The sequence below is a fragment of the Solanum stenotomum genome, chromosome 5 (assembly GCF_019186545.1).
Source record: "Solanum stenotomum isolate F172 chromosome 5, ASM1918654v1, whole genome shotgun sequence".
NCBI classification, from domain to species: Eukaryota; Viridiplantae; Streptophyta; class Magnoliopsida; order Solanales; family Solanaceae; genus Solanum; species Solanum stenotomum.
The window spans coordinates 8,270,838-8,280,464 of record NC_064286.1 but is presented as its reverse complement, the minus strand read 5'-3'; the positions used below and the strand labels follow the sequence as shown (position 1 = coordinate 8,280,464).

The 9,627-nt window shown below is 44.5% G+C and overlaps 1 pseudogene; it reads left to right on the top strand.

Annotated features, from left to right (window-relative positions):
* LOC125864437 (uncharacterized) overlaps window positions 1–4,925 on the top strand; it is a 7,552-nt pseudogene extending 2,627 nt beyond the window's left edge.
* Window positions 4,926–9,627: the final 4,702 nt, after the last annotated feature.

Genomic DNA, 9,627 nt, shown 5'->3' with positions numbered 1-9,627 from the left:
TTCTGGAAATCTCACTTGTTTCACTCTTTCGCAGGATGGTTCGCTCGCGAGGTGGCGCAGCCAGGGGTGGCGCACCCGGGTCTGCAGGCATAGCCTCAGCTTGGGGTAGATGCCGACCCCGAGGTCGTGGCAGGGCCGTAGCACCAGCCCGAGATAGGGAGGAGAAGCCTCAGGCGACATATGTACCTCCACAGCCGGTGGGGCCGGGGCCAGCCCAGCCACTACCTGCACCAGCTGCAGCTACAGCTCCTGATCTTCATTCTCTGCTGACTCAGATACTAGCAGCTATTGGGGAGATACGACAGGCATCAGCACCAGTCCCAGCAGCACCAGCTCCAGCGCCGTAGGGTCAGCTTGCCGCAGCGGCACCAGAGGTTCAGCCGCCACCAGTTCATGTGGCTGTCGTGTCAGACTTAAAGGACGGGGAGATGCCACTTCGCGAGCAGAAGATGCTCGGGCTATTCCAGAAGTTGGCACCGCCGATATTCTCAGGGGCGATTGGAGAGGATGCCTACGAGTTCTAGCTCACTTGTCAGGAGCAGCTACAGTCATTAGGCCTCTTGGAGTCGAGAGGAGCCGACTTCACTGCTCATTAGTTTCGTGGGCCAGCCAGACAGTGGTGGCGCTCGTATCGATAGTCCAGGCTAGCTAGATCGCCTCCTGTATCTTGAAGTGAGTTCTCAGAGGCTTTCTTGGCCCAATTCATGCCACGAAGCGTCAGGGATAGGCTTCGTGATCAGTTCTCCAGATTGGAGCATGGCCTTATGACCGTCTCAGAGTACGAGACGAGGTTCCATGAGTTATCTCGACATGCTACCATGATCCTATCCACGGAGGAGGAGAGAGTTCGTTGTTTTGTACGTAGGTTGCGGTATTGTCTGAGGGTCGACACAGAGTATTTGGTTTCGGTCAGCCATTCATTTCTTGATGTGGTCGACCATGCCCGATCCATGGAGCATATTTATCGCGAGGCCCAAAGGGGCAGCGATAAGAGGGCACGCTACCAGGGCAGCTACAGCGGGTCCCAGACTAGAGGGAGAGACTCCTATGATAGGCCCCGCCAGAGGTTCCAGCAGGGTCAATCCAGTCGTCCTGTTCAGGCGGCATTACTGCTTCTGAGAGAGGCCAGCATCACCAGGGTCGTCCTAGTACGGGGCAGAGTTTGAGGGGATCAGATTCCCTCCCTTCCTATCGCGGTCGGGTTACTTCAAGGCGTTCAACTTCGGGGTGTTTTGATTGCGGTGCGCTTGACCATTGGTCCAGAGAGTGCCCCCGACGAGGGCGATGAGCGATTGTACCAGCTCCCCTTGCACCTAGACCAGTTTCAGCAGTGCCCCCTCTAGCTAGAGGTGGTGGTCAGGACCAGGGTTGTCGGGACAACCGACAGGGTACCAGAGGCGGAGCTCAGGGAGGCAGGTTAGGTGGTAGATCAGATGCATCGGGTAGAGGTGCTCAGGGTCATTTCTACACAACCCCGGCGAGGGCGACGACTAAGGCATCTGACGATGTTATCACAGGTACGCTTTTATTATGCCATCAGCCTGCTACAGTATTATTTGATCCCGAGTCCACATTCTCGTATGGATCTATTTATTTTGCTCCCCGATTGGGTATGAGGTCTGAGTCTTTGGCAGAGCTAGTTCATGTTTTGACCCCGGCAGGTGAGTCCTTAGTAATGAATAAGATATTACGATCTTGCTTAGTGACTATCCAGGGTTTTAATACTAGAGTTGATCTTATTCTGCTAGATATGGTTGATTTTGATGTGATTTTGGGCATGGACTGGTTATCCCCCTACCATGCGGTCTTGGATTGCTACGCCAAGACCGTTACTTTACCCATGCCTGGCATTTCCCCAGTGTTGTGGCAGGGTGCTTATAGTCACACACCGACAGGGATCATCTCTTTTATGCAGGCTAGACGGTTGGTTGCTTCTGGGTGTTTAGCTTATTTGGCTTATGTGCGAGATGCGAGTAGGGAGGGCTCTTCAGTTGACTCAGTTCCTGTGGTTAGAGAGTTTGCAGATGTGTTCCCTACAGACCTACCTGGCCTACCTCCAGATCGTGACATTGATTTTGCCATAGATTTGGAGCCCGACACCTGTCCTACTTCTATTCCGCTTTACCGGATGGCTCCTGCAGTGCTCAGGGAGCTCAGTGTTCAGTTAGAAGATCTCTTAGGTAAGGGGTTTATCAGTCCGAGTGTGTCGCCTTGGGGTGCTCCTGTTTTGTTTGTGAGGAAGAAGGACGGGACTATGAGGATGTGCATTGACTACAGGCAGCTGAACAAGGTGACGGTGAAGAACCGTTATCCCATGCCTCGTATCGATGATTTGTTTGATCAGCTTCAGGGTGCCGCCGTGTTTTCTAAGATTGATTTGAGGTCCGGGTACCATCAGTTGAGGATTAGGGCAGCGGACATCCCTAAGACCGCATTTAGGACTCGTTACGGTCACTATAAGTTCCTTGTGATGTCTTTAGGTTGACTAATGCCCCTGTTGCCTTCATGGATTTGATGACACGTGTGTTCAGGCCATACCTTGATTTATTTGTCATCGTTTTCATTGATGACATACTGGTATACTCGCGGAGCCGGAGTGAGCATGAGCAGCATTTGAGGATAGTGCTCCAGACTTTGAGAGTCAGCGACTTTATGCCAAGTTCTCTAAGTGCGAGTTTTGGCTTGAGTCTGTAGCCTTCTTGGGGCACGTGGTTTCCAAGGAGGGTATTAGGGTTGATCCGGCGAAGATTGAGGCTATTCGTGATTGGCACAGGCCCACTTCTGTTACTGAGGTTCGTAGCTTTGTCGGGTTAGCGAGTTACTACAGACGCTTTGTTGAGGGTTTTTCTACTATTGCAGCCCCGTTGACTCGATTGACTCATGTTGATGTTCCCTTTGTTTGGTCAGAGGAGTGTGAGGCGGGTTTTTTGAGGCTCAAAGAGTTATTGACCACCGCTCCTATATTGACTCTTCCAGTTGAGGGCGAGGGCTTCACAGTTTATTGTGATGCATCCGGCGTTGGTTTGGGTTGTGTATTGATGCAGCAGGGCCGGGTTATTGCTTATGCATCGAGGCAGCTTAAGATCCATGAGCGCAACTACCCCACTCATGACTTGGAGTTGGCGGCGGTAGTTTTCGCGCTTAAGATTTGGAGGCACTACTTGTATGGAGTTCGATGTGAGATCTATACCGATCATAGGAGTCTTCAGTACATCATGAGCCAGAGGGACCTTAATTCGAGGCAGCGTCGTTGGATTGAGCTCCTGAAGGACTACGACCTCTCTATTCTCTATCATCCGGGCAAGGCGAATGTGGTAGCGGACGCCTTGAGCCGGAAGGCAGTGAGTATGGGTAGTCTAGCCTTCTTATCTGTTGAGGAGCGACCCTTAGCTTTGGACATTCAGTCCTTAGCTAATAGCATGGTTCGGTTGGATATCTCAGATTCTAGACGCGTCTTGGCCTTTATGGGAGTTCAGTCTTCTTTGCTTGATAGGATCCGTGGTTGCCAGTTTGAGGATGATACCTTGGTGGCCCTTAGAGATCGAGTGTTAGCGGGTGATGGTGGTCAGGCTACCTTAGATCCTGATGGAGTGTTGAAATTTGCCGGCCGCATCTGTGTTCCGAGAGTTGGAGATTTGATACAGTTGATACTTTCTGAGGCCCATGAGTCTAGATACTCTATCCATCCGGGCACAGCGAAGATGTATCGTGATTTGAGGCAGCATTACTGGTGGAGTGGCATGAGGAGAGATATTGCTGACTTTGTTTCCCGTTGCTTGTGCTGCCAGCAGGTAAAGGCAGAGCATTTGAGGCCTGGTGGCGAGTTCCAGAGATTACCCATTCCGGAGTGGAAGTGGGAGCGTATCACTATGGACTTCGTTGTGGGGTTGCCTCGGACTTCTAGAGGTGTTGACAGCATTTGGGTCATCGTGGATCGATTGACCAAGTCAGCACACTTCCTTCCTGTTCATACTACCTTCAGTGCTGAGAGGTTGGCTCGTATCTATATTCGGGAGGTAGTTCGTCTTCATGGTGTGCCTGTTTCTATCATTTCAGATCGAGGTTCACAGTTCACTTCCAGCTTTTGGAGGGCTTTTCAGGAGGAGTTGGGAACCCGTGTCCACCTTAGCACAACATTTCACCCACAGACGGATGGTCAGTCAAAGCGTACTATTCAGGTCCTTGAGGATATGTTGTGGGCCTGTGTTATGGATTTTGGAGGTCAGTGGAACCAGTTCTTGCCTTTGGCGGAGTTTGCGTACAACAACAGCTACCACTCTAGTGTTCAGATGGCCCCGTTTGAGGCCTTATATGGTAGGCGTTGTCGCTCTCCAGTTGGTTGGTTTGAGTCTACAGAGCCTAGGCCGCGTGGTACAGATTTGCTTCAGGAGGCCTTGGATCAGGTGAGGGTGATTTAGGATAGGCTCAGGACGGCTCAGAGTAGGCATCAGAGTTATGCTGATCAGAGGCGTCGACCTTTGAGATTCTCTGTTGGTGACTGGGTATTCCTCCGTGTGTCGCCCATGAAGGGCGTGATGAGGTTTGGCAGGCGGGGCAAGCTTAGTCCCAGGTACATTGGGCCTTTTGAGATACTCCGGACAGTTGAGGAGGTTGCTTATGAGTTGGCCCTACCTCCAGCATTTTCAGCCATCCACCCAGTGTTTCATGTTTCGATGCTGCGGCGATATGTTCCTGATGAGTCCCATGTGCTCCAGTATGATGCAGTCGAGTTGGATGATCGTTTGACATTTGTAGAGGAGCCAGTTGCCATTCTAGCTAGAGATGTGAGGAGATTGCGCTCGAGAGCCATTCCTGTTGTTAAGGTCCGTTGGAGGCATCGTCCAGTCGAGGAGGCTACCTGGGAGACCGAGCAGGAGATGCGAGAGCAGTTTCCAGGCTTGTTTGAGCCTTCAGGTACTTCTTGATCCTTTCTTTCGTGGACGAAAGTCCTTTTTAGTGGTGGATATTGTAATGACCCTTATGGTCATTTCTTTGTCTTGCCTTCTGTGTGTCGTTTAGAACATTCCTATAGCTACCCCAAGTCATTTATGACTTGCTGGGACTGACAGTTCGGTCACCTGGTCGTTCATTTGGTTATGGTGTGAGTTTTAGTGTTTTGGAGCTAATGAACCTTGAACGATCATTTTCGATCAAAAGTTTAAGAAGATGACATCGGAATCCAATTCTAACGATTCCATCTGCTCCGGAAGGGTCATTGTAGGCTGGTAGCATGGTCGTCATGACTCCCGAGGTTTTCAGTGTGAGTCGGTGCGATTAGGAGTTTTAACTTTAAGTTTAAGCCTAAGTTTGACTTTGGTCAACATTCTGAGTAAACGCGCTCGGATGAGAATTCTGTCAGCGTGGTTAGCTCCGGAATGTCGAGTTTGGTCTAGATTGACCCTTCTTTTGTGTCTGGAGGTTTTCGATATCTTTCCTAGCCCTTCTGTGGGTTTTGACTTAAAATAGCTTTTGAAAGTGGGACCCACTTTTTATCGAAATGAATTCTGATGGAAATTTCGAATGTGCCATTGAGTCTGGAATATCGAATTTGGTATGGTTGCATATCTCGTTTTCATGCACGGGGTTTCGAACGAGTTCGGAGCACCCCGTCGGAGATTTTAGTTTTTGGGAAATTGCAGATTTTCTACAATAAATGCAGAAAAACAGCAACATATTTCCAAACTTCAAACCCTAATAACTCTCTCATCTCTCAACCGATTTGGGTGATTCAAAAGGTAAAGTTGTGAGATTTTTTTAGGACAACGTGTTGGTGAGCTCGGATAGTGATTTGGAGTCCCCGTTTGAGGTAATTGTCGAAAAATAATTGCTGCCAACCCCTTTTTGTGAGCTTGATTTTGAGAATTTTTGAGACTTGTTTTCTCAGCCATTCTAGGTTCGATTTCAGTGATTTTTGAGGCTATCTTGAGAGGTTTTTTGAGGAGAACGTCGTGGTGTTATCGCATTTCACTGTAGACCTTCAGTTTCTGGTAAATACACTGATTCAACTGCTGTCCCATTTCTAGTTTTTGAGAAAATTTGGGTTTTAGTTGCATATTGATATTGTGTTGTTCCCGAGCCCCGAATTGTGTCCCATTTTGGGACATGAGCTGAGGGAACTGGTTAGGACCCACTTTTGGGGTTAATTTCAGAATTTTCTGCGCGGGTCCCACGATTCCCATTTTGACTCAAAAAATTGATCCGTCTCCGTTTGTTGTGATTTTGGTGTCTAAATGATCGTATTAACATTGTGACTCTATTTTTGATAGCGGGGCAGCGTTTCGAGACCGTTCGGGAAGGGAAAGCTCTGAAAGATTGATTTTGGAGCGCGTGTGATCGGCCTACAGGTAGGCTATGGTTTCCCTCTCTTAGATTGAGCTTGAGAGAGTGAATGCATGTTGGATTAGTTGGGATTTGGGTTGGTAGTCATTGAATCTTGTATAGGTGTTAAGAAATCATGTTTTCGACCTATTTCGGGAATTATCGGGTAACTGTGAGCATGCTTTGTGTTATTAACGGACCCTCGTCACTATGTGGAGTGCTTGCATGCTTAATTATTGTTTATTTGAAGCATGTTGGGCCTTATATTAGGTTTGAATAGGGCTTGCATTAGGAATACATTATTCTGATCCAATAGGCCTTAGTTTTGCCTTGACGTCGCTCGGCCGGCTTAGATACCTGTAGACTGGTGTAGCAGACTTGAGTATGATAGTTTGGGCCTTAGTTAGGCGATACTCTTTCTCCGACTATAGTTATCCTTATTTTCCCCGATGTTACGGCTTCACGAGTTACATCGGCGACACTAGTTCTACTTCGCGATTTGAATTTGATTTTCGATTTGGTTCCAAGGACTTACATTGATTGTCTAAGTATAGACGGCGTTCCACGGACATTTATGAGTGTGGATCGATTAGGACTCTTTCAGCAGCTACATTGGCACCTTTATAGAGCATCCGGTTTAAGTTCCGGCCTCTATTGCCCAGATACTTATATAGAGCATCCGGTTAGAGTTCCGGCCTCATATACTTGATTCTTGTGATTGGTTACTTGGGTACTTCTGCTGAGCATCCGGTTCGAAGTCCGGCCTCCGTACTGTCAGATTCTACTAATTAGGGTTGAGATTCTGGTTCAATGTTCTCTGTTCTTGGGTTCTTATATGAAATTATCTTTAGTTTTAGTTATTCTATTTACTCGTCGGGCTTATGGGGTCCGTTCGGGTTTTTATTTAACTTGCGCACGAGTGTACCTTATGGCTTATGGGGTCCCAGTTAGGTGTAGTTAGCTTATAGATTACTTTAGTTAGTTCTTTGTACACTCTTGTGCATTCTTTTGTTAGTTAGATTTTTATTCTTGACCTCGATTTGCGTATTCCTTCTTTTCATATTGCCTTTACTTTTCAAGTTCAGTCGGCCTATGATGCCTACTGGGTACCTGTTGTTTTGGTACTCATGCTACGCTCTGTATCTATTTCGTGATACAGGTCCAGGCACTAGTAGCCAGCGTTGATCGAGCTTGGAGAGACTGATCCGGAGACGAGAGTGAGCACACGACGTTTTGTACTATTTCAGTCTCCATCTGTATATATAGACTTGTCTTTTACCTTTCGAGACAGTCCAGTCTCTGTTGTCCACTTTTGGGACTTGTACTCATTTTGTTAGTAGCTCTGTACTAGTGACTTCCAGGTTCTGGGAGGGATCTTTATTTGTATTTATGTTTTGGTTTGCTTCCGCCTGTGTATATTGTTATTTGCCTACTCTTGTTTAGTTTCTACCCTCAGACCCATTACTTGTTGTTTCGGGTTACGGGTTGGCTTACCTGTTGGTGGGTTATAGTAGGTGCAATCATGACTTCAGAAATCGGGTCGTGACAAGAAGTTCCAATAGTGTTACATTGCAAAACGGGTATATATAAGGAGCTATATCAAATGTAAAACATTAACAACCAACATAAAATGTGTCATCATTAGCTAATATGAGATATAAAAGTTACGTAGTGTAAAATATTCAATTGGTTTTAATTAATATTGTGTAGTAGTAAATTTAATATGCAGTTGTCCATCACATTGTTTCTTTTTTAGGAATAACTCACATTTTCGGTCCAAATTAACAACGTATTAATATTTATAAGAATGCATGAAAGAATTATCACACACAAAGACTGTGAGAATATTTGTTAAAATGACAACATGCCTAAATTTCACATTCTTTTCAATCCTATTTGATAGGAATTTTGATTTAAGTTTTCTTCATACTGCTAGAAGGTCCTTTTTAGTGAGTCATTTTGTTGCTTTCTTCCTTCTGAGCGAGTTGTTGGTATCATCAGTATAACATATATTGACGTTGTTTCAACAGAAAGCCTAAATAAATCGACTATCTAATAGTCTCCTTCTACTATTATTAATTTACCCATTAAGGAATCGAGCTCTTCAATAATTTTATGACAACAAGAACAAAGATGAAGTGAAAATGACAAAATGAACTCATATATTCACCCAACAAAAAGACTGTCGGTACAAGATTTCGAATTGCCTTAACATGATATGACAACAAAGTAATAAAATTAATGTTTTAGGTATATCATCTTCTCAGTGTTACCCCATTATTTGATTTTAGTTGTAGCAGATTGATTTACATATTTACTCATAAAACTAAAAAATAAAAAAATAAAAAAAAGATTGATTTTAGAAATTTATATCAGTCCACTTCAACATCAGAAACCGAGAACGAATTTCACAAAAAAAGGAAAAAAAATCAACTATCTTCTTTTTACCCCTTTGGTCACTGCAATTCGCAAACCCAATCAAAGATCAAAACTTTGAAAATCATCCACAACTCTATATATAAATCTTAATCAAAAGCTTTGAATATAGAAAGGGGTAAAAGAAAAAATTGACTGCAAATCAAAACAATTAACCAACATATATATGCCCGAAAATTGCAGGAACAATTGGAGAAGAAGCTTCGAAAGTTAAAGTGGTAATTAAAGTTACACACCTCATCTAAAGAATTGCTCCTTTCCGAATACTTCCTCACCTCCTCTGATTTTAGTGAAGATTACTGGGACATGGAAGAATGAGAATGGAGAAATAGAAAGACCTAGAAGAGAATAGAAAGAAAAAAAGTAGTCAAGGACAGGTGATTTAGTTGATGACATGTGATTTGCTGAAAAAAAGAAAGTGTACACATGAAAGACCTAGAAGAGAGTAGAAAGAAAAAAAGTAGTCAAGGACAAGCGGTTTAGTCGAGTACAGTTGATTTGTTGAAGATAAGTAATAGTGTACACACGTTGTGCGTTTTTAAAAAAAGTATTTTTTACTTGCAGCAAAACTTTTTTAAATAACATTTTTATTTCTTTTATATTCTCTACGCAAGTAGAAAAATATTCTAAAAATATATGTGCATATTTAACACAAAATAAGAAAAATATTAAAAAACAATTTGAGCATAGAGTTAGATGAGGTGGAGTAGATTTTTATTTTATTTTATTAAACCTTCATGATTTAATTCATTTGATTGATCACTAGATTACAACCTTAAATGCTAGAATCATTCTTCTTCTTTATCAACATTTAATGGATAATTATATAATGATATTACATGTGCCATTTCACAAAAATAATGTATGACTCGT